At 46.2% G+C, this 26,061-nt stretch overlaps 1 long non-coding RNA gene across 2 annotated transcripts in view; it reads left to right on the forward strand.

Annotated features, from left to right (window-relative positions):
• Positions 1-4,269: 4,269 nt before the first annotated feature.
• Positions 4,270-26,061, forward strand: part of LOC137380420 (uncharacterized) — a 50,022-nt gene continuing 28,230 nt past the window's right edge. Inside the window, exons 1-3 of one of the 2 annotated variants that reach the window (XR_010977019.1) lie at positions 4,270-4,441; positions 8,399-8,513; positions 8,997-9,290. This is a non-coding gene — a long non-coding RNA (uncharacterized lncRNA). Of the gene's footprint in view, positions 4,442-8,302; positions 8,514-8,996; positions 9,291-26,061 lie in introns of those variants that run through there. The other variant, XR_010977020.1, reaches the window with a different exon arrangement.

A 26,061-nucleotide genomic window follows, 5' to 3' on the forward strand; every position in this document is an offset into this window, starting at 1 on the left:
CCATCCACCACCTTAAGCATTCCTTTCCTCCACCACCGATGCACAGTTGCAGCAGTGTGTAGCATCTACAAGATGCACTGCAGCAAATTGCCAAGGGTCCTTCAACAGCACCTTCCAAACCTGCGACTTCTACCATCTAGAAGGACAAAGGCAGCAGGCACATGGGAACACCACCAACTGCAAGTTCCCCTCCAAGCCACAAACCATCCTGACTTGGAACTATATCACCGTTCCTTCACTGTCACTGGGTTGAAAACCTGGAACTCCCTTCCTAACAGCGCTGTGGGTGTACCTACCCCACATGGATTGCAGCGGTTCAAGAAAGCGGCTCACCACCACCTTCTCAAGGGCAATTAGGGATGATAAATAAATGCTGGCCTGGCCAGCGACAGTCACATCCCATGAATGAGTGAAAAAAACCTCTCTTAAGCCTATCCTAATGTCTCCCTTTGTAGCTCAGCATCAGATGTTGTCTGATAACTCTCCTGTGAAGCACCATGGGACGTTTTACTACATTAAAAGCACTATATAAATGCAAATTATTGTTGCTGCATTTGGGTGCACACCTGCGCCCCCTGTAAGCTATGTCACTGGAGCAGCTTACGAGAGGGTGCACACATCTGGAATGGCTGCTTGCTATGAGCCTGAAAGTACAACACAGCAATAAAAATATCTCCTAATAGGTAGGAGACAATACAGTGATGAGGCAGTACCTAGCACAGAAAGTAGTCCCTGTGCCTGTCTGACTTGTTTAAGGCAAGTCGAACCACATATTAAACTAACTGAATGGATTGGATTCCATTATGGGAATTATTTTTATCCGTTCTTCAGATGTCAACGTTGCAGGCAAGGCCAACATTTACCATAGTGATTACCACACTTTGGCAGAGAACTTCATTAGTTGTACATCTCCTTGGGAAGTGCTGAGCGCAGGAAAGGTGCTGTAGGAAAGAAACTCCCTCCTTCAGTCTCAGTTGTAGCTCAGTGGGTAGCACACTTGCCTCTGAGTCAGGCAAATTGTGGGTTTAACTCCCACTGGAGCACCGGAGGGCAAAAGTCTAAGCTTGTAGTCCTGTGAGAGTTGTTTTTTTATTCGTTTCATGGGATGTGGGTGTCGTAGGCAAGGCCAGCATTTATTACCCATCCTTAATTGCCCATGAGAAGGTGGTGGTGAGCTGCCTTCTTGAACCGCTGCAGTCCATGTGGGGTAGGGACACCCACAGTGCTGTTAGGAAGGGAGTTCCAGGATTTTGAGTCAGCGACAGTGAAGGAACGGCGATATAGTTCCAAGTCAGGATGGTGGCTGAGATTTTATGTGGCCACCTGAGTTGTTGGGGGGGTCAGAGGCAGGGGGACATGGAATATTGTGATGGGTGGCAGGAGGCAGAGGTCCCATTGCCAAGTTATTCCAAGGGGTGGGATAGGCATTCCTGCCCAGATGCCAATTGAGGCCATAAAGTGGCCTATTAATGGCCAATAACAAGCCTTTTCCTGCTGCCCCTGGCATCTCACCAGTGTCGGGTGTGCCTACGCCATGTGGCGAGAGCGCCTTGTGGGTGCACTTCCTGCAGGCTTTGGGGGGGGGGTCCCTCCTCCATGGACAATCTGTGGTCCACGGAGCAACCCTACTGAGAACCACTTTACCCCCGGGACTCCCTCCCCCTGGACTGTACAACCACTATCCACCACCCCACCTCCCCGGGGTCTTCCAGACTGGCCTCGGCGACCCTGCCTCATTTACCTGAGGTCCAGGGTTCCAGCGCTGAGCCTGGGTCTGAGGCCTCTGCAGCACCAGCAGTGATCACTGGTCCCAATGGTGTTGCCAATACAGCTGAGCTTCTGGCCCTCTGATTGGCCAGCAGCTCTTGGAGGGGGGAATCGCCGTATTTAAAGGGACAGGGATCCCGTCTCCTGAATCTTTGATTTAAAAAGACTGGAGAATCGCTTTGAGGGTGGGTGGGGGAGTCGGGTGGGGGTGATGCGGGGCACGAAAAGGTAGAGGTGGGCTTTCCCCTGTCTTTTCAGCCCGGCACCAGGAGCCTTATCTCTAATGCAAAATCCAGCCCAATATGTGGCTTGGAGGGGAACTTGCAGGTGATGGTGTTCCCATGTATCTGCTGCCCTTGTCCTTCTAGGTGAAAGAGGTCATGGGTTTGGACGGTGCTGTCTAAGAAGGCATGGAGTGTTGCTGCAGTGCATCTTGTATATGGTACATATTACTGCCACTGTGCACCGGTGGTGGAGGAAGTGAGTGCTTGTAGATGGCGTGCCAATCAAGTGGCTGCTTTGTCCTGGATGGTGTCGACCTTCTTGAGTGTTGTTGGAGCTGCAGCCATCCAGGCAAGTGGAGAGTATTCCATCACACTCCTGATTTGTGCCTTGTAGATGGTGGACAGGCTTTGGGGAGTCAGGAGGTGAGTTACTTGCCACAGAATTCCCAACCTCTGACCTGCTCTTGTCACCACAGTATTTATGTGGCTACTCCAGTTCAGTTTCTCATCAATGGTGACCACCCCCCACCCCCCACAGGATGTTGATGCAGAGTGCTGCACTGTTGGAGTTGCTGTCTTTGTGATGAGACATTAAACAGAGGTCCCGGCAGCCATCATATACATGGTAAAAGATCCCACTGCACTATTTCTTAGATGGGAGACAGTGGTGCAGTGGGAATGTTACTGGACTAGTAATCCAGAGGCCCAGGCTAATGCCCTGGGGACATGGGTTCAAATCACAGCAGCTGATGGAATTTAAATTCAATGAATTAATTAAAATCTGGAACTGGAGGCTCGTCTCAGTAATGATGCCACGAAACTATCACCATTGTTGTAAAAACCCATCTGGTTCACTAATGTCCTAAAGGAAATCTGCCATCTTTATCTGGTCTGACCTCCAGACCACAGCAATGTGGTTGACTCTTAACAGCCTCTGAAATGACCCAGCAAGCCACTAAACTGTCAAGGGCAATATTTCAAGTTATTAAGGAGAAGCAATAGGGAGAAACTATTTCCCCTGGTTGAGGAGTCTAGGATTAGGGGACACAGTCTAAAATTAGAGCCAGACCGTTCAGGAGTGAAATTAGGAAACACTTCTACACACAAAGGGTGGCAGAAGTTTGGAACTCTCTTCTGCAAACAGCAATTGATGCTAGATCAATTGTTAAATTTAAAACTGCGATTGATGATTTTGTTACCCAAAGGTATTAAGGGATATGGGGCAAAGGTGGGCATTAGAGTGAAGACCCAGATCAGCCATGATCTCATTGAATGGCAGAACAGACTCGAGGGGCTGAACGGCCTACATCTGTTCCTATGTTCCCATATAAATCCAAGTCATACAAACATACAAATTAGGAGCAGGAGTAGGCCACTCGGCCCCTCGAGTCTGCTCCGCCATTCAATGGGTTCGTGGCTGAGCTGATTACTCCACATTTCCACCTATCCCCGATAACCTTTCACCCCCTTGCTTATCAAGAATCTATCTGCCTCTGCCTTAAAAAGACTCTGCTTCCACCGTCTTTTGGGGAAAAGAATTCCAAAGACTCATGACCCTCTGAGAGAAAAAATTTCTCCTCATCTCTGTCTTAAATGTACGACCCTTATTTTTAAACAGTGACCCCTAGTTCTAGATTCTCCCACAAGGGGAAACATCCTTTCCACATCCACCCTGTCAAGACCCCTCAGAATCTTATATGTTTCAATCAAGTCGCCTCTTACTCTTCTAAATTCCAGCGAATACAAGTCTAGCCTGTCCAATCTTTCCTAATAAGACAACCCGCCCATTCCAGGTATTAGTCTAGTAAACCTTCTCTGAACTGCTTCCAACGCATTTACATCTTTCCTTAAATAAGGAGACCAATACTGTACACAAGTCCTTCTTTCCTCTTTGCTTCCCCCTAATAATATATGGAACATAGGGAACATAGTTGCCATTGTGAAGGAGGTGGTGGGCCTTCTCATTGAACCAGTGTAGTGAAGGCACTGACTGGGACTGAACCATATGGTTACAGGCAGCAGTGAGCAAACTTAACTCTATATCTAACCATAACTCAGACTGGGAGTACGCAGTATCGACATTGGGTGTTCTATTCCCCAGCGCAAGCACCTTGGAAAACATAGGGTGGGGTGGGGGCAGAAAGGAAGGGAAAAAGAAAGCCATAAAAAAAAAACAAATAAATCGTCACCCGTCTACCAGATGTAAATACTGAAACCTGCTCAGATGCCAGGGCCGCCCTTCGCATTGGCTGCAACCTGGTTTACAAGGAAGCCGTTCTGACACGTTTTTTTATCTGAAATTCTGAGAAAATTGTGGCTCGTTGGCAGCTCGGGTTCCTCAGAATTCTCTGTCAGCAAAAGGATAGATCAGATTTCATAAGCTTGCACTTTACATTTTCAGTCGTGCCTGCTGCGAGCGGATATTTCAAACCCGTTTTCTCAAGGCTGTGGTGAGCGATGACGCACGGTTTGTTTGTGCAAAGTAACTGTCAGCAGGCTAGCGAGTGAGAAATGTAATGCTTAGGATTACAACTAGGTTCTGCACCTGGTTTAGGCACTTGACCAAAAGAATTATTTAATTCCATTTGAACTTTACCATTCTCACAGCAGGGAGTTATTTAGACTTTGTCATGGAGTGTAAAATGGGTGATAGTGAGTTACCGGCCTGTTTGATATCCTTCTTGATTTTTATTTCCATTGATTGCATTTTACACTGTCACACAAAGGCACAACTACCCCAACCTGTACAGGAACATCGGAGGCCATTCAGCCCCTCGAGCCTGCTCCACTATTCAGTTAGATTATGTCTGATCTTCACCCCGACTCCATTTCACCTTATTATCCTTACCCCAATAGAAATAGTGATCTCAGTCTTGAAAATGCGTAATACTGTTGGGAGCCTGCACTTTTAGTTTCAGTTGTTGCAGTTTCGCTCTGAGCTGGAAGGGTGTCATTTTAAACCCACTCCAGGGCTTTGAGCCCATAAGTGAAGCTGTCACTGCTAGTGCGGCAGTGAGAGAGTGCTGCACTGTCAGAGGAACCGTCCTTCGTATGAGATGCTAAACCAAGGCCCTGTCTGCCTTTTTAGATGAATGTGAAGATCCTATAGCGCTAGTTGACAAGGAGAAGAGGGCTGTCCTGGCCAAGATTCCCCCTATCAAAAAACATAAACAAAAGAGATTCATTTCATTTGGATTTGTGGGAGCTTGCTGTGTGCAAATTGCTTGCCATGTTTCCTGACATTACAACAATAACTACACCTTAAAAAGTAATTAATTTGGATGTGGGGTACTTCGATGTATTATTTAAACATGAATTCTTAAGCTATGTATGAGTAAAGCTTTCCTTTAAAGAGTCAGCTGTGGCTCAGTGCATTGCACTTTTTTTTTATTCGATCGTGAGATGTGAGTGTTGATGGAAAGGCCAGCATTTATTGCCCTTCTCTAACTGCTCTTGAGAAGATGGTGGTGAGCCATTTCAGAGGGCAGTTAAAAGTCAACCACATTGCTGTGGGTCAGGAGTCCCATGTAGACCAGAGCAGGTAAGGACAGCAGATTTCCTCCCCTAAGGGCAGTAAGTGAACCACATAGATTTTTTTTTAAAAAAACAACCCAGGAGCTTCATTATTATCATTACTGTAACTAGCATTTTATTCCAGATTTATTATTTAATTGAATTTAAACTCCCCCAGCTGTTGTAACAGGGTTTGAACTCACATCTCGTGTGTATTCAGTTCTAGCCTCTAGATTACTAGCCCAGTAACATTACTACTGTGCTGCCACTTCCCTCATTGTGAGCAATGTTCTACAGGTGTGGACTGGCTTCACTCCTGACCATGCAACAATTGAAATAGATCTTGACTCAATAGGAACAAAATTCAGGAGGGATATAATTGTCACTTGGAAGAAGTTGAAGGGTCTCTCTCTCTCTTTAGGGTGAATTTTAACTCCCAAATTTGGGTGGGTAGGGGTCGGGTGAGATCCAAAAGTGTTAAATATCTGAAACCTAAACCCCCAACCTGTCTCAAACTGTAATATTCTGATACTGTTAAGGCTTCGAACAGAATATCTGTTACAGGAACAGGAGTTTATTTACCACAGTCTGGCATCTATGGCTTCCATTTACACGAGGTTCTGTACAAGTTCTGCCTCATCACAGACCATTTACATATTCTGCCCAGTAACAACCCGATATTACATTGTACTACATCTCCCCACAAGTCTAATGATGGCCATGAAACCATTGTCGATTGTTGTAAAAACCCATCTGGTTCACTAATGTCCTTTAGGGAAGGAAATCTGCTGTCCTTACCTGGTCTGGCCTACATGTGACTCCAGATCCACAGCAATGTGGTTAACTCTTACAGTCCCTTGAAATGGCCTAGCAAGCCACTCAGTTCAAGGGCAATTAGGGATGGGCAATAAATGCTGGCCTGGCCTGCGATGCCCACATCCCATGAATGAATAAAAAAAAGCCTCTGACTTCTCTTCTCAGATTATTAACTGCTCTGGCGTTTTTACAAGTCTGCCATAATGCATTGGTCTTTCTTTTGAAGGGTTTGAAGTTTTGAGTCTTCTAGTTTCTCCTTATTCTTTTGTACTTCAGTAGAACTATTTGATAACTCAAGTTCTTCACTCGTGTTGTCCTCTGGGTTGATGGCTGATTGCAGCATTATTGGTTCATCAACTTCTTGAGATGATTGCTCCTCTTGTATTTGCGGCTTCCTTTAGTATCACCACCTTCTGTTTCTTCTTATCATCCCTTGGTCAGTTTGGACAATGTAGGATCGTGGATATGATGATTGTTCTTTCATTTCTCCATACCTTCTCTGGTCTCTAACTCAAACTGATTGTCCAGGTTGTATGCCTGTCAAGTTTTTGGTACTGTGACATCTGTCATAATTCTCTGATTGATTTGATCTCTCTCTATCCTCTCGCTCCCTCACTTTTTCCAAGTCTTCTGCACTCACTTGTGGTTTGAGTGTTCTTGGAAGTATAGGAAGTTGAGTCTTCAACCTACTTCCCATCAACAATTCACATGGGGCCAAACCATTCTGAAGTGGTGTCATTCAATAATTTAGAGCTGCTAATTGAAGGTCTTCATTCTTTTTTAATCGTCCTTACACTTCGCTCTGCTTCGCCATTAGCCTGAGGGTACCTCAGCAAACTAGTGATGTGAATAAAGCCACGTGCTTCTGAAAACTCTCCTCCCCCTCCGCCTCCCCCTCTCTCTCCTCCCCTCTCTCTCACCCCTCTTTCTCCCCCTCTCTCTCTCTCTCGCTTCCTCCTCTCTCTCCCCCTCCCCTCTCTCTCTGTCCTCCTCTCTCACTCCCACCTCTCTGCCCTACTCTCTCTGCCCCCCATCTCATTCACAAATTGTGGCCCACTGTCAGATATCACAATATCTGGAATTCTGTGCGTAGCAAAGATTTCTCTCAAGGATGTGATTACAGCTTCTGAACTCTGACCTTGTAGTTGTTTTACTTCAACCCACCTTGAATGGTAATCAACAACGATTAAGAATATCTTATTCTTATGCTCAAAAAGATCCATACCTAGATGCTCCCATGGTCTAGGCGGAAAAGGTGACGACATGAATGGTTCCTTCATTTCATGACGATTAATAGCAGACATGATACACCTCAATATCATCTCTTCAATTTCTTTCGACATACCAGGCCACCATACTGACTGTCCTACCCTGGCTTTACACTTTGTTATTCCCAAATGTCGTTGGTGTAATCTTTCCAAGGTCTCCAATCTTAGTATCCTGGGGATAACTAATCTCTCATCGTAGATCAATAAATCATTGACAATGCTCAGATGACCCCTGTGTTCATAATACTGCCTTAACATTGGATTATGTGGCATGTACTAAAGGCCGTTTGGCAAATGAAACCTGACCCAAGCCCATCAGAACCACATCCGACCCGGCCCGAGTCCTTTCATTTTTCCCATACCCGACCAGACCCGAACCAACCACCAGAATGTTCAGTTGACCTAGCTTCCGTTTTTCACTTTTTAAGCTTGTGCAGATAAGCAACAAAAACTGTAACTGGACTTGAAAGGTTGTTTAAATGTACATTAAGTTGGAGCCATATCCTGGAGGTGGTGACAGAGTGTGTCCGACCCGAGCCGACCCGAGCCCGAATGTCGGACCCGGAAGAGCGACCCAACCCAACCCGAAGCCGACATATGTCGTCGGGTCCCGTCGGGTTTGGGTTGGGTAGCCACTCTAACATGTACGCTGGCCACCATGTAAACAATATTCTCTAATTGCTGTGCATGCTTCATCTTTTTCAGCATTCCTGATTTCACTCAGTTTCTGAGCTGTAGCAGGTAAAGTCGCTGTTGTTGTCAGAGCAAAAACTTCTACTTCATCAAGAAATAAAATGTTGCCTTCTTCAGGTCCTGCTGATGAAATACGTGATGGCGCATCTGCTGTGATTTGCTGTTTCCCTGGAACATATTCAGTTTTAGCGTCAAATTTCATCAAACTTAATCTAAACCTCTACTCTTCAAGGTAACTTTGCTAGTTCTTTTGTATTTAGTAGAGTCGCTAATGGTTTGTGATCTGTTTCAATCATGAATTGCAGACCTAGTACACAGTCGGAGAATTTCTCGCATGCCCAAGTTGCTGCCAACGTTTCCTTTTCTATGACTGTGTATCTTTGCTCTGTTTCTGTTAAAGAATGAAAGGCAAAATATACAGGTCCGCATCGCCCATTTTTTTGCACCTGAAACAAGATTGTGCCTAGCCCTGTTGCTGATGCATCCACTGCTGTGATGGTTGGTAACTTTGGGTCATAATATGCTAATACTTCTGAAGAAACTAGCATCTTCTTGATTTTTTTCAAACGATTCCTGTTGAACCTCGCTCCAACACCAGGCCTTGTTATTCTTTAACAACTGTCGTAATGGCTCATTTATCATGGCTAGATTCAGTAGATACTTCCCCACCTGATTGACCATGCCCATAAACCTTTGAAACTCTGTATGTTTTTAGGTTCTGGAAAGTCTTTTATGACGTTCGTCTTTTGAGGGTCTTGTCTGATGCCTGATCCATCAATAATATGTCCTAGAAATCTCATCGTTTGTTGTGAAAAGAGACACTTCTCACTCAACATGTGACCTGCTTCCTCCAACATCTACAACACTGCTCACACTCTCGCATCATGTTCCTACTAATTGGCTCCATGGATCGACATGTCGTCCATGTGGCAGATGATCCCGTCTAATCCTTCCAGGATTCTCGACATCGTTCTTCGGAAAATCTCCGGTGCTGACGTAATTCTGAAAGGTAATCTGTTAAAACGGAATCTTCCAAATGGCGTTCTAAAAGTTGTCAATAGTTTAAATTCTTCATCCAAAGGTAGTTGCTAAAATCTGCTGTTAGCATCTAATTTAGTGAAAATTGTACTTTTCCCATAAACTGCCGTATTTGCAATCTTCAGAGAGTTTATATAAGTCATTGATAAACGAATCAATAATCTCTCCTCTCTGCTGAGAACACTTATTGAATTCGGCGCACTTGACGATTATGTTTTTCCTTATGTTAAAGTAAGACTCCAAAGCGTTAATGACTTCTTCATAGGTGGCTTTCTCTTCATCTATGCCTTGTGTAATGAGGATGGCATATAATACTGACCTGCTCCGCATGAAACTCGATGTAGTACAGTACCTTGCAAACCTCTGGACCCATTTTGGCCACGCCTCAGCTTGGTTCAGTCCAGTGACTTTTTTGAAGTTCTTTGGTAAAGGCAGTGATTTTTCCATTTCTTCTTCAGTTTGCCATTGCCGCCATATAATATTCTGATACTATTAGAACATAGAACAGTACAACACAGTACAGGCCCTTCGTCCCACGATGTTGTGCCGACCCTTTAACCTACTCTAAGATCACAAACCTCCCCCACCCCCGGGATCCCACCAGCATCTGAAGGCTCCTTCCCTGGGGCTGCGGCCCGCTCCCAGAGTGCTACTTGCCCAACTGGAAGCCAAGCCTGTCAATCAGGCTGACTTCAAGGTGGGGATCCGGTCAGTAAAACGCCCATCTGAAACTCCACCCCACAGGGCTTGGGAAGCCAGCCCCGCAGGACCGGCTGGCTCTAAGGGGGCACCGGTGAAATCAGAGCTCCTTCTATCATGTGTAGAGTTTCATCCAAAACTCTTCTGCTTGTGTCCTAACTCGCACCATTCACTATCACCACTGTGCTCACTGAACTACATTTGCTCCTGATCTAACGACGCCTCAATTTTAAAATTCTCATCCTTGTTTCCAATCCCTCCATGGCCTCACCCTTCCCTACCTCATTAATCTCCTCCAGGCATAAAACCCTCTGAGATCACTGCACTTCTCCAATGTTGGCCTCTTGCACGTCCCTGGTTTTGACCCAGATAGCTTTAGTGAGATAGCAGCTGTTGCAAGCTGACCCGTTATGTTACAGCCTTGTCAGAGCTTATAAAGGTGACAGCAGCGCTAAATGTTTATGCAGCTGGCCGTCTTCATGTAGCCTCTGTTGACATGAGTCACTCCAGGCAAATCAGCTGCTCATCGGTGTACTACAACAACAACTTTTATTTATACAGCACCTTTAATGTGGTAAAACGTCCCAAGGCACTTCACTGAATGCTATAGCACAAAATCTGACAGTGAGCCACATAAGGAAATATTCGACCAGATGAACAAAAGCTCGATCAAATAGGTAGGTTTTAAGGAGCACTGTAAAGGAGGAAAGCGAGGTAGAAAGGCAGAGCGGTTTAGGGAGGGAATTCCAGAGCTTAGGGCCCAGGCAGCTGAAGACATGGCTGCCAACGGTGCAGCAATTAAAATCCGGGGATGTGCAAGGGGCCAGAATCTTTTTGTCTGGCAACCTCAACACGTTTGAGGAATTTGAAGAGGAAAAGGAGGTTGGAGATGAGGCGATATCTTTCAAGGACAGAAGGGCCGAGTGAGAGGGTTGATGATGGTTGACTTGAAGAGAAGGGGTAAAGTAGAGAGAACCATTAATAATATCAACCAACATGGGAGCCAGGAAGCAAAGTTGGGTGGTCAGCAATTTAGTGGGAATAGGGTTGAGCGAGCAAGAGATGGGCCTCATGGACAAGATGAGCTCGGAGAGGGCATGAGAAGGCATAGGAGAGAACTAGATTCAGATGCAAACCCAGGGTTAGAGCAGGGGGAGTCTTAGAGGAAGTTTGGCTAGGTGGGCTAGGGGAAGGGAGGGAAACAGCAGAGGTAGCTGATTGGATGGTCTCGATCTTTGTAACCAAAATGTCCATGAGCTCATCGCACTTATTGTTTGGAGGTGAGGGTGCTTTAAAAAGACGGTGTGTTGGGGAGAAGCCGAGTTGTATGTGCCTTCCTGGATGGTTTATGAATAGTGGGAAGTGTTAGTGATGGAGAGCATTGCTTAATATGCCTTAAATGGTCCAGCTCGATCTGCTGATGAATGGTTTAACCATTTCAGTGCTTTTATGCACAAAGTCTCTTGCAACCAAAGCAGTGGATTGGTGGATTGTGACCCTCTGATCTTCCCGTTGGATCCAACACCACCATCCTTATAGTGGGAATGTTTTTTTAGATTGGGGGCAGTGGGGGAAGGTCCCAGTATATCTAAGCCACAGCCCCTGCCTCCAACTGTCTGTGTCAGCTTGGGCTTCAGAAGGGGAGGCCAGTATTACTCCAGGGATCAGCAATGGGTAAACCACAGCTTTTGGAGTGAATGTCCTGCCATAGCCTCTCCACCCATTTAACCTGCCAGGTTCCCTTGATTCCACAGAAAATGGGAGGTTTCATCAGGGAAAATCCAAGCCATAACTTCTGCATTTGGATCTTTAACACTGCTGAGAGCTCCTGAAAATAGGACATCTATTTACTGCAAGTGATGGCTTGAATTGCTTTAGGGGTCAGCCTTAGTTCAGTGGGTAGCATTTTTGTGTATAGGCCAGAAGTTCAAGACATAAGTCCAGGAACTAGAACGCATTATCCAGGCTGAGTCTCCCAGTGCAATACTGAGGGAGTGCTGGAGGGACAGTCTTCTGGATGAGATATTAAACTGAGGCCCTGTCTGCCCTCTCAGGTGGGTTTACAAGATCCCGTGGCACTTTGTGGAAGAGGAGCCGTGGAGCTCGTCGCTGTCTCCTGGTCATTGAGCATCACTAAAACCAGACGATCCGGGCATTATCTCATTGTTGCTTGTGACATCTTGCCGTGCGTAAATTGGCCACATTACAACATCCCTACATTACAATGGTATCCCTACACTTTAAAAAAAAGTATTTAATTGGCCGTCGAGCTCTGAGGTTGTGAAAGGCGCTATACAAATGCAAGTTCTTTCTTTGTCCCCGCAAGACCCTTGGAGGGCACACTTCTGGCACGGTTGTAGGAATATAAATACCCCCCTGGTTCTTGTGATAAAATCAGCAGTAGGGTCTTTACAGTTGGCAACAATGTTTTCAGATACTTGACTGCGATTGTGTCCTGGTGAATGCAGTCTGGCTTATTTCAGGGCATTTCAGGTCAACACATAATCATCCCAGATAGCTGGCAGGTCTCCTCAAGTAGGGTGTAAGCTTGTGCCTATTTTAGGAACACAGATGTCTGGTTTTTCTTCTCTTCTGGCTTGTTTGCTCATTTACTTTGAGCGCTGCAAATAAATCTTGATCATTCTAAGAGTTGGCGGTGATATCAGACACCAGAAGGTAATATATGCGTGTCAGAGAACAGACACCATAAAGGCAAATAATATGGGCTTATGGTAGTTAGCTGCAAAAAGCACGGGGTAAGCATAGAGAGTGAGTGCTTACGTCAATCGAAACCTCTGGACGGATGAAATATTAGCTGGAAATGCACAACAGGTCCAGCAGCATCTGGAAGAAAAAAGATGGGTTTGGGGAGATGTCCTTCGTCAAAACTGAAACAGAAAAAAGAGTGAGTTTCTTTTTATAGGACTGATCCATAAAAGCAAGAACTTGCATTTATATAGCACCTTTCATAATGTCCCAGCAGTGATGTATAGTGACTGTTGTAAAGTAGGAAGTTGCACAGTGCAAACAGCATGAAAGAAATGACTTGTTTTGACTTGTGGACCCAGGGAGGACATTGCTCACTTCCATGAATAGCGCCATGGGATATTTTACATCCACGGCAGTCAGGGCTTCTGTTTAGCATCCCCTCTGAAAGGCGGCACCAGCGACAGTGCAGCACTCCCTCAGTACTACACTGGAGCACCAGCCTGGAGTGGGTAGCAAGTCTCTGGATTAGGGCTTGAACCCACAACCTCCTGACTCGAAATAGCAATGCTGTTTAATAAGGCTCTAAGGCAGGGCCTCAGTTTAACATCTCACCCAAACAACTGCACTCCTGACAGTGCAGCACTCCTTCAATACTGTGTCAGTCTAGATTTTTGTGCTCAAGTCCTGGCGTGGGACTTGAACTCATAATCATCTGGTTTAGTGATGAGAGTGCTACCACTGTTGCTGTCAATGACCACTAATGCTGAAGATCAAGACTAGAGGCTCTACATATAAGATAGTCACCAATAAATCCAGTAGGAAATTCAAGAGAAACATCTTTACCAGAAAGTGTTTGGAATGTGGAACTCACGTCACAAGACATAGTTAAGGCGAATAGTACAGATGTATTTAATGGGAAGTTAGATAAACACATGAGAGAGAAAGGAATAGAAAGATGTGTTGATAGGGTGAGATAAAGTAGGGTGGGAGGAGGCTTGTGAGGAGCATAAATACTGGCCGTGAGTGGTTGGGCCGAATGGCCTGTTTCTGTGTTGTACATTCCATGTAATTCGATTTAAAGGTTAGAGTCTTACCAGTCAGCCAATGATGAAGGATCACGAGTGCACTTGTTAGCCCACCTCTTCCCTTTTCAGATTCTGGCCAGGCTACTTTGTACTTTTGGCATTGTTCTGTTTCTAATAGCAAAAGAATTTGGAGTCTGGAAACATGAAGAATATAAATGCTGGAATCTGTGCCTGGAATTTGAATCAATTAGTCAAAAAATTAAATTTAGGCCCTGGTTTATGGAACATGGGAACATGAGGAGGTCATTCAGATCCGCAAGCCTGCTCCACCATTCAGTCAGATCATTTCTGATCTGTAACTCAATTCCATTTATCCATCTCTGTTCCATATTCTTTGATAGCCTTACTCAAACATAATTTTATTGATTTCAGTCCTGACATTTTAATTGGCCTAGCATCGACAGACCTTTGGGTAGGAGAGTTCCGGATTTCCACAGCCCTTTGTGTGAAGAAGTGCTTCCTGACATCACTCCTAAACGGCATGGCTCGAATTTGACAATTCAGTCCTTGTTCTGAATTCGCCCACCAGAAGAAATAGTTTCTCTGTATCTACCTGAGAAAATCCTTTGAACATTTTAAACACTTTAATTAGATCGCTCTTCAATCTTCTAAACTCAAGAGAATACAAGCCAAGTAATTTAACCCCTGAAGTTCCTGTTGAATCCTAGGCTTGTATCCGCTGGAATTTAGAGGAGTAAAAGGCAACTTGATTGAAACATATATAAGATCCTGAGGGGTCTTGACAGGGTGGATGTGGAAAGGATGTTTCCCCTTGTGGGAGAATCTCAAACTAGGGGTCACTGTTTAAAAATAAGGGGTCGCCCATTTAAGACAGAGATGAGAAGAAATTTTTTCTCTCAGAGGGTCGTGAGTCTTTGGAATTCTCTTCCTCAAAAGGCAGTGGAAGCAGAGTCTTTGAATATTTTTAAGGCAGAGGTAGATAGATTCTTGATAAGTAAGGGGGAAGAAGGTTATCGGGGGTAGTTGGAAATGAGGAGTAATCAGTTCAGCCGTGACCTTATTGAATGGCGGAGCAGGCTCGAGGGGCCGAGTGGCCTACTCCTGCTCCTAATTTGTATGTTCGTACATCCTTCCTAAAGTGTGGTGCCCAAAACTCAAAGCAGTGCTGCAAATGGGGTCTGACCTAAGCACTATACACCAGCGCAGCAGGAGAACTCCTTTCCTCTTCAAATAGTGCCATAGGAACCAGACGGAGCCTCTGGCAGTGCAGCACTCCCTCAGTACAGCACTGAAGTATTAAATGTAGGTTATTTACTCAGGTCCTGCCTTGTATTCACATCCTTCTCCTACCAGGAAACCAAGCTGACACGTGTACAATCCATACATTCGTTGCAAAACTCTAGAAAGGATAAACGAATGACCTGGCCCCAGATTTCCCATTTCCTCCCGTCCTGACAGAAAGCACTAAACTGATGTACATCGCTATGGTGACAGCTCAGCCTGATATGTTCTGTCACAATGATCAGGCTGCCTCTTTGACTCAGCAACCATTAACAGGCCTTGAAAAATTTATTGGCCTCTTCAAATGGCAAATAAGAGGAGGTTATTTTGTTTTGCTGCAGTCAAGGGCTGTGATTAAAGAGTTTCTTGGAATCAGCTCAGTAATCAATTCGTGTGCAATTAATTCCCAGAATTTAGATGGTCTCAGTGACTCCACCGAAGGACTTTTAATGCCAGTCAAATAAGTTCATCCTTTGTCCTGTTGCCCATCAGAAAATTGCGCAGTTATTCCCCAGTATATTGCTCCTTTCATCAAGGGCAAGTGCACTTGTGCCTGAGAAAGGAAGACATTTCCAATGTGGGCAGTTTGACCCCAATTTTAGCTCAGGATGCATTCGGGGCGGACGGGGTGTGACTGTGGATGGGGGACAATGTTAGAAGTCAACCTGTTGGTCCGCACAGGTCGCCCTCAGCCACCAGTGTGGATCGGGCAAGGGGACAGAAATAAATTTTCAATTCACAACCGTCAGACAACTGCATGTGTTTTTTTTTCATGTTGCCTCAGTGCTGTGGGTTTCATCCAGCAGTGTAAAGAAAAATAGAAAGAAAGAACTTGCATTTATTTAGTACCTTTCTTAACCACTGGACATCCCAAAGCACTTTACAGCCAATGATGTACCTTTGAAGTGCAGTTACTGTCGTAATGTAGGAAACAAAATGGTCCCACAAACAGCAATAAGATAATGACCGGGTAATCTGTCTTTTTAGTGATGTTTTGTTGAAGGATAAATATTGGCCAGCTCACGTGACTTCCACATTCCAAACACTTTCTGGTAAAGAAGGCAAGAAATGCTGGAAATACTCAGCAGGTCAGGCAGCATCTGTGGAGAGAGAAGCAGAGTTAACGTTACAGGTCAGTGACCCTTCATAAATTCTGATACCCGCTCTAGTGTAGTACTGAGGGAGTGCTGCACTGTCACAGGTGCCACCTTTCAGATGAGATGCTAAACAGAGGCCCTGACTGGCGTGGATGTAAAATATCCTATGGTGCTATTTGCGGAAGTGGAGCGTTGTCCTCCCTGGGTCCTGGTCAACATTTAGCCCACAAGTCAAAACAGGTCATTTCTTTCATGCTGTTTGCACTGTGCAGTGCACCAATAGGCTGTCACATCTTCCTACTTTACCACAGTCACTATGCATCTTTTTCATCTACCTGAAGACAGATGGGGGCTCGGTTTAATGTCGTATCTGAAAGGCAACATCTCTGAGAGTGCAGCACTCCCCCAGTACTGCAGTGGAGTGTCAGCTTAGATTTGTGTGCTCAAGTCTCTAAGAATTGAAAATTTCAAAACGGATAGATTTTTGTTAGGTAAGAGTATTAGAGTTAACGAGAAAAAGGCAGGTAGATGGAGATAAGGTACAGTTTTGAGAGGCTGTATGGCCTCCTTCTGTTGCTATGTTCGAGACTATAAACCCACAGCCTCTGGCTCTGAAGTGAGAGTGCTCCTACTGAGCCATGACTCATTCTGTAAATGGAAAGGGATGGATTCCGCAGCACTGGAGAGTTCCAGCAACTATAGGCCACTTCTGCTTGACGCACATTAAAGGGAAGAGGAGCAGATTCTTTGCCTTTTAACCCTTTTGTTTTGTGAGTGGGGCATATGAACACTGGGTAATGGAGCACTTTCTATTTCTAGATAACAGCAATGGCCGCACTGCAAAGTAAATAGCCGACATTATCAGACATCTAAGGAATTCATTGCAAAATGCCTTGAGATGTTTCTGAGGGATTGGCTAGTTTTTATTTAAAGGCAGGAACAAAAATAGTTTTACTCTTACATGGATGGTTTTAGTAGGATTGGCACTGCCTACATCAAGCACTGTCAGCTCAGATGTAGCATGAATTAGATGCAGAGTAAGACTCCCTCTACTCTGCCACTACAATGTGTTTCAGTGTTCAGTCGCCACCTCATCTCAGAGTCAAGCATTCCCATTGATGCCCCCTCCCCACCAACCCCTGCCCCACCCTACCTCACCAGCCTTCCACTTTCCACATCTAATGGAGGACAGCTGATTCTAACTGAGCAGTCACACTGCAACAGCTTATAAGAAAAGCCCGTTAGGTAGTTATGTAAACATAAGATAGAGTACGTGGAAGGGTGTAGTTACTGTCCCCATTTCCAGGAAGGCTAACAAATAATTTTAGATGTCTGTTTATTTAATGAGATCAGTTAATAGAAAGAACAACACAGCTGAAATCATCTGTACAAAGCAAGTAATGGATAGTCATTGTGAGCTGGCACCATGTCAGAGGCAAGACCGTGGTCCCACAGTTTAGCGATGCCTCCCTGGAGATTCTCCTGCAGGCTGCAAGGGAAATGCGGGATGTCCACTTTTCAAGTGATGGCGAGCAGAGTTCCTCCCGTCTGTCCAAGCGAGCCTAGATGGGGTTCGCAGAGGAGGTCAGCAGCCATGTGGTCACCCCATGCGACTGGGTCCAGTGTCACAAGCGAGTCAATGACATCCTTCCCTCCGCCGGGGTGAGTCCCCCATATCTCTCGCCTCTTGGGGTTTGCATGTGGCCAAGCAGGAGGGAACGTGAAATGGGAAGGGGGTAACCACAAAGGCGGGGGGTGAAGGTGTTCGGCATCACCACGTCCTGGCAGATGCATGGCTGTATCTCAGCGACCGGGCCGCCTTCTTTCACAGCTCAACCCCATTACATCAGCTGAGAATGGATGTAGGGAGGAGCTATTTGGGAGACCCCATCAGTGGACAAGGGGCTGCCATTAGAATGAGGGTTCTGTTGCTCTTCTTGCAAAGTCTTACTGTGTCCTTTTTTCTACTTGCGGGACAAACGTGCGCATAACTCCAGAGAGACCTCAAGGACTGGCAATGACATCCCAGATCTACGGCCTCTATCGTCGGCTGAGGAGGAAGCACTAGAGCTAGCAGGGCCCAGGGCGGCCATTCAATAGCGGATGGTGAGACAGCAGTCTCTGCACAAGAGAGTGAGAATTGTGTGCATGTTTCCTCCACCACACTTCTGGAGATCCACATCACGCATGGTTGGTATGAGGAGATCTGATCAACCTAACACACAAAGGTTTGTGTTCTCTCATATTTTCACCTCAGTGGGTATACATTCAGGCTTAGAATCAGGGTCAGAAGCTGGTGAGAGCACCGCACAAATGTCTGAACAGCTGGCTGAGATAGCTTAGGCCTCTGGCAGTCGGAGGACTGCGGGTGGTCAGGCCCGTGCTGAGCCCTAGGCTAATGATGAGCCTCTGGTGTCGACAGTACAGGGCAGGCTGGAGTTGCAGAGAGAGGTAAGGCAACATCTGGTAGAGCTGCCAGAGGCAATACCTGACCATGGGCGGACAATGGAGGAGTCCATCCATGCCACGAGTGTTGCTATGTCTCAGGCGTGTAAGTGCATGGTTTCCTCCGTTGAGAAGTCGGCAACCCTCATGGAGAGCCAGATCCCACACATGCAAGCAGACCTGTACGCCATTGCCTTGGCCATGAGCTCATCGCAGCAGTGGCAAGACATGAGAAGGATGAGGCGCCTGGAGTCTTCTCAAGGTCCTTGACCTTCTTTGGTCAGTAGGAAGTTTCAAGTGAGTCCTGAAAGGGAGGTGGAGAGGTGGATCTCCACAGCTGGGGGCTGCCGTCAGGGTGCTCTGAGTGTGGACAACGACTCCTCAACCCCTCTGCCAGTGAACGTAGCTCTAGTAGCCATGACTACTGAGGAGGCTCCGGAACCTGTGCAGCAACCCCTCAGGCACCCAAAGCTCAGCTGCAGAAGTCATCCCAGGCCAAGGGGCAGCCCTCTTCCACCCCAGTTGTTGGCGCAGGGGTCAAAACTCATAGCAAGACTCATAAATGTATAAAGAAGAGCACCGAGATGCACTTGGGGATTCACGGGTGTTTACATCTGCCCTTTATATTGTTCTTTGCAGTTTCATTTTGATAAATGAAGTTCACATGCATTATTGTGAAATGCTCATTCTATCGTGCCTGAATTGTGAGATGCTGCCATCAGCCTTGCTCCCTCAAAGGGCTGCCAGTGTAGGCACAGGCCGCATTTGGTTAGCATCTCAGATGTGCCAGAAGGCGTGGTGCAGCTGGGTGCTAGGCACAGAATCGATATAGAAAGGAGGGGACAGGTGGAATGCAGTAAGGTGAGTCTTTATTGAGTCCATGTTGAAAGGCCGTCATGGTAGCCGGAACCAGACATGTATGAGATGGTCTCATTCCTCCCTTGCACATCTCTCACTGGCCCTGATCTCTGCTGCAAGGGAATCATTATGCAGTGGTGCCTACTCATTATCCAGCTCCACATCCTCCTCGTCAGATGAGGACTGGCAATTAATCATGTCCTCTTCACGTAAGTCCTCCGCCCTCTGCAGTGCTAGATTATGCAGAGCGCAGCAGACCACCATGATATGCGAGACCCTCGCTGGTGCATACTGCAGGGCTCCACCGGATTGATCCAAGTACCGGAATCTCATCTTCAACAGCCCAATGGCCTGCTCGATGGTCGCTCAGATGGAGCCATGGCCAGTGTTGTACCTCTCCGCTGCTGCAGTGCGAGGGTTCCTCACGGATCAGTAGCCAAATCTTCAATGGATAGCTCTTGTCCCCGAGAATCCATCCCTGAAGCTGAGCGGGGAGCCTGAAATGCTGTGGCACTTGGGACTGCCAAAGTATGTAGGTGTTGTGGCTGTTTCCCAGGAAGCATGCCAAAGACTTACAGGTTGATAGGTTAATTGGTCATTATAAATTGCCCCTAGTATAGGTAGTTGGTAGGGAAATATAGGGACAGGTGGGGATGTGGTAGGAATATGGAATTAGTGTAGGATTAGTATAAATGGGTGGTTGATGGTCGGCACAGACTCGGTGGGCCGAAGGGCCTGTTTCAGTGCTGTATCGCTAAAACTAAAAACACCTGCAGGAAACAGTATTGGTGGTCGCAGACCAGTTGAATGTTAATGGAATGGAAGCCCTTCCTGTTGATGAAGGCAGCTGGTTGCTCTGTGGAAGCCCACATAACCAACAGCCCACTCCAGGACTTACATGCATATTTGAGGTTGACACTCAATTTTAAAAAGGCCAGTGTCTACTCAACTCATTGGGATCTTTACTTTCTACCTAAATCAGTGGTTTAATTAACTACCGTGGAATCTCCCCGCTCAGCGAAAGTCTTCGCTCGAGTCATTTTAAGCAGGCTCCAGAAGCTGGCTAAGCGTGTCTACCCTGAGGCACAGTGTGGCTTTCGAGCAGAGAGATCCACCATTGACATGCTGTTCTCGCTTCGCCAGCGACAGGAGAAATGCCGCGAACAACAGATGCCCCTCTACGTTGCTTTCATTGATCTCACCAAAGCCTTTGACCTCGTCAGCAGACACTGTCTATTCATAAACCAAAGCTATTAAATATCATCACCTCATTCCATGAAACTATAAAAGGCACAATTCAGCATAGCGGCACCTCTTCAGACCCCTTTCCTATCCTGAGTGACGTGAATCAGGGCTGTGTTCTCGCACCTACACTGTTTGGGATCTTCTTCTCCTTGCTGCTCTCACATGCGTTCAAGTCTTCAGAAGAAGGAATTTTCCTCCACACAAGGTCAGATGGCAGGTTGTTCAACCTTGCCCGTCTAAGAGCAAAGACCAAAGTACAGAAAGTCCTCATCAGGGAACTCCTCTTTGCTGACGATGCAGCATTAACATCCCACACAGAAGAGTGTCTGCAGAGACTCATCAACAGGATTGCGGGTGCCTGCAACGAATTTGGCCTAACCATCAGCCTCAAGAAAACAAACATCATGGGACAGGACGTCAGAAGTGCTCCATCCATCAATATCGGAGACCACGCTCTGGAAGTGGTTCAAGAGTTCACCTACCTAGGCTCAACTATCACCAGTAACCTGTCCCTCGATGCAGAAATCAACAAGCGCATGGGAAAGGCGTCCACTGCTATGTCCAGACTGACCAAGAGGGTGTGGGAAAATGGCGCACTGACACGGAACACAAAAGTCCGAGTGTATCAAGCCTGTGTCCTCAGTAGCTTGCTCTACAGCAGCGAGGCCTGGACAACATATGTCAGCCAAGAGCGACGTCTCAACTCATTCCATCTTCGCTGCCTCCGGAGAATCCTTGGCATCAGGTGGCAGGACCGAACTCCAACGCAGAAGTCCTCGAGGCAGCCAACATCCCCAGCATATACACCCTACTGAGCCAGCAGCGCTTGAGATGGCTTGGCCATGTGAGCCGCATGGAAGATGGCAGGATCCCCAAGGACACATTGTACAGCGAGCTTGTCACTGGTATCAGACCCACCGGTCGTCCATGTCACTGCTTTAAAGACGTCTGCAAACGCGACATGAAGTCCTGTGACATTGATCACAAGTCGTGGGAGTCAGTTGCCAGTGATTGCCAGAGCAGGTGGACAGCATAAAGGCAGGGCTAAAGAGTGGCGAGTCGAAGAGACTTAGCAGTTGGCAGGAAAAAAGACAGAAACGCAAGGAGAGAGCCAAATGTGTAACAGGCCCGACAACCAATTTCATCTGCAGTGCCTGTGGAAGAGGCTGTCACTCTCGAATTGGCCTTTATAGCCACTCCAGGCGCTGCTTCACAAACCACTGACCCTCTCCAGGTGCTTACCCATTGTCTTTCAAGACAAGGAGGTCAAAGATGAAGATGAGATGAATGCTTTATTGGAAAGACATTGCAGCAGTGTAGTGAAGTACCAGAACCATAGGATGGTTGCAGCACAGAAGGAGGCCATTCAGCCTGTTAAGTGCGTGCCAGCTCTCTGCAAGAGCCATTCAGCTAGTCGCACTCCCCTGCTGTTTCCCCATAGCCCTGGAAATGTATTTCCCTTCAGGCAATTATCCAATTCCCTTTTGAAAGTCATGATTGAATCTGCCTCCACCACACTCTCAGGCAGTGCATTCCAGATCCTAACCACTCGCTGAGTAAACAAATTTTTCCTCATGTTGCCTTCGGTTCTTTTGCCAATCACCTTAAAGCAGTGTCCTCTGGCTCTCGAACCTTCCGCCAATGGCAACAGTCTATCTACTCTATCCAGACCCCTCTTGATTTTGAGCCTGAGTAAGTGCAAAATCTATCTTGGATTTCCAGATCCTTCCCTCCCCATGTGCCAGCCATCTACATCATTACAGATTTCCCTTATAGGTCCACTGTTTAATGAAATTATCATTCCTGTCCCTCTTCTCCCTTCGTACCTTTTGTGAAGAAATTGGTTGTGTTAGGTAAAGAGTGGGAGGAGGCTCATGAGGAGCATTAACCAGTTGGACTGAATGGCCTGTTCCCTTGCAGTAAATTCCATATTTGAAAAATGCCATTTAAGTGTCGGATCTTCACATAATCAGGAGCTTATGGTGTGGGGAGATGGGTGTCATAGTGGAGCGTTCCTGACCATGACCCTCAAACGCAACACTGTTCAGGCCTGTGCCCTTTGACGTAGCGTGAGTGGAAAACACAGTTTTAATGAAACCTGGTCGATGTTACCTCTTATTGACTGTGGGGACTTTTTTGGCTTTTAATCAGAAGAGCAATGAAAATCCTCTGGAATAAAACTCCCTTTATAATGAAAAATTCTCAAATGTCCCACTGCCGTCAGAAGGAGACGGTTTCTGTTATAAATTGAAGGATATTATTATACAGAAAGCCTGCTTGACACATTTTACAAAACCTCAAAATAGTTCTCTTTTGTACTAGTCTTTTAACTGTTTCTTTATTCTTGGAGGCTGAAAGTTAATACTTTCTCTAGCATTTGATCACAAAGAATTCTCTATTACTATGATTAATAATGCTCATTTAGCCAACAGGAAATGCACTGATGATAGAGACAGTTGTCCATGTTGAGGGTAAGCAAACAGATATTTGATAACTCCTGACGGCAGGGCACAGGGAGAAAGGGTTGTGTTGAATTAAGATGATTGGGGAAATAGAAGACAAAGCATGGAAAGTTACAGGGAGAGAAGGCCAGGGAAGTTTGAGACCAATCTAAGGAAGGTTGACAGTAGATAAAGCAGAGCCACAATAGACAGAAAGATTGAAGCTGCTTTCAGACCCTGATGGTGTCAGACGTGTCTCAATTGGTAATATTCTCGCCTCTGAAGGTTGTAGGTTCAAGTTCCACTCCAGAGCCTTGAGCATATAAATCAACACCAACAGGAACTTATATTTGTATAGCACCTTTAACGTAATGAAACATCACAAGGAGCTTCACAGGAGCATTGTAAACAAAATTAGACACCGAGCGATATAAGGAGGTATTAGGCAGCTGGCCAAAAGTTTGGTAAAAGAGGTAGGTTTTAAGGAGTGTATTAGAGGAATAAAGAGAGGCCAAGAGGGTTAGAGAGGGTATTCCAGAGTTTAGAGCCAAGGCAGCTGAAGGCATTGCCACCAATGCTGGAGCAATTAAAATTGGGGATGTGCAAGAGACCAGAATTAGAGGAGTACAGATATCTCAGGGGTTGTGGGGCTGGAGGAGATTTCAGAGATAAGGAGGGGTGACTCCATGGAGGGATTTGGAAACAAAGATGAGAATTTTCAAATCGAGGCGTTGCTCGACCGTGTAGATTGGCGAGCACAGAGGTGATAAGTGAACAGGACTTGGAGAGGGATAGAGTCGGTAGTGAGGGAATGGAGTTTGGAGTGGGGACCGAAAACAATGATTTCAGTCTTCCCTTAATTGTAGGCAATTTCTGCTCATCCAGTACTGGATGTCGGACAGGCAGTTTGGTAATTTAGCAACAGTGCAGGAGTCGAGAGAGGTGGTGGTGAGGTAGAGCTGGGTGTCGTTAGCATACGTGTGAAAATTGCAGCTGTGCGTTCGGATGATGATGATGGGGCAGCATGTAGATGAGAAATAGGAGGGGGCTAAGGATAGATCCTTGGGGGACACCAGAGTAACAGTGAAGAAACAGGAAGAAAAGCCATTGCCGGTAATTCTCTGGATATGATTAGATAGATAAGAATGGAACCAGGTCAGAGCAGTCCCACCTACTGACCGACAGCAGAGAGGTGTTGGAGGAGGATGGTGTGGTCAGTCATGTCAAAGATTGCAGACAGGTCATGGAGGGCGAGGAGGGATAGCTTACCTATGTCCCAGTCACATAGGATGTCATTTGTGACTTTAAGAGCCATTTTGGTACTGGGCCAGGGGCGTAAACTTGATTGGAGGAAGTCAAACATGGAATTCTGGGAAAGATGGGCACAGATTTGGGAGGTGACAACATGTTCAAGGGCTTTGAGAGGAAAGAGAGGTTGGAGATGTGATGGTAATTTGTAAGGACAGTGGAGTCAATAGTTAGAGTTTTGAGGAGAGGGGTGATAACAGCAGATTTACAGGAGAGAGGGACAGCACCTGAAGAGGGAGAACCATTAACAATATCAGCTGACATTGAGACCAGGATGGGAAGTCGGTTTAGTGGGAATAGGGTCAAGGGAGCAGGAGGTGGGATCTCATGGACAAGATGAGCTCAGAGAGGAGATGAAAGGAGATTGGAGCGAAACTGGAGAAATGTGAGTTCAGATCTAAAGCAGGAGGATCTTTAGAGGACGTTTGGCCAGGTGGACTCGTGGAAGGGATGGAAGCCGTCGAGGCAGCTGATCGGATGGTCTCGATCTTAGTGCCAAAGAAGTCCATGAGCTCCTTATTGTTGGAGCTGAGTGTGAAGGAGACAGTGGAGTGGGGTTTAAGGGTAGTGTCCCAGGCCCAACCATCTTCAGCTGCTTCATCAATGACCTTCCCTCCATCATAAGGTCAGAAGTGGGGATGTTTGCTGATGATTGCACAATGTTCACCATTTTCAACTCCTCAGATACTGAAGCAGTCCGTGTAGAAATGCAGCAAGAACTGGACAACATCCAGGCTTGGGCTGATAAGTGGCAAGTAACATTCGCACCACACAAGTGCCAGGCAATGACCATCTCAACCAAGAGAGAATCTAATCATCTTCCCTTGATGTTCAATGTGTCATGAAGACGCCCACCTGCCAAGAATGAGGCATGTTAATTTCATCATATGAACATTAATTTTAAACTGTGGCGAGAGTAAAGAGATGACTTGTTTAAAGAGATCAGCAGTGGCTGGAAAAACATTTGCATACTAAGAAACGGTGCTTGGAGACACAATGGGAACTGCTCACTGATTCAATTAACAGAGAATGGTCTGAGCAATGGTGATCCACATCTTGTCGGTGTAACAGACAACACTGCACTCCCCCACTGAGAGCTTTGGAATCCACAAACGCAGGGGTTTGTTAAAAAAAGCAAGTCACATGACTAACCTGCTGGCCCAGGACTGGTTTTGAACTGCTTACAGGGCAGCTTGGGCCAGACTGCAGATTGCAACTGAACTTGGAACAAGAGCCTCTCTCCTGCCTGGCTGTCTCTCTTTAACTAATCTCTGGATCCACTGAAGTCAATTAAACCTCAAGAGAGAAAAGACTCCTACATCGAAACAGTTTTTAAAGCATGCATTGGGCCCCAACAAAACGGCAAGATTTACCAGCAACAAAAGACTCTACATCGAACTCAAAGGACCGTAAATAGAACCCAGCTATTGCCTCAAACTTTTCCCCTTTATTCTTTCTCCATTTTCTGTCTCTATTTGCGTGTGTGTTTATCACGTATGCATGCGAGCGTGGTCACATCGCATATTCATAGCCATTAACCGAATTAGAGTTTAAGATTAATTAACTCCCACTTTTCTTGTATAAATCTAAGAAAACCTGTCCAATTGATTTCT

The sequence above is a fragment of the Heterodontus francisci genome, chromosome 19 (genome assembly GCF_036365525.1).
Source record: "Heterodontus francisci isolate sHetFra1 chromosome 19, sHetFra1.hap1, whole genome shotgun sequence".
NCBI classification, from domain to species: Eukaryota; Metazoa; Chordata; class Chondrichthyes; order Heterodontiformes; family Heterodontidae; genus Heterodontus; species Heterodontus francisci.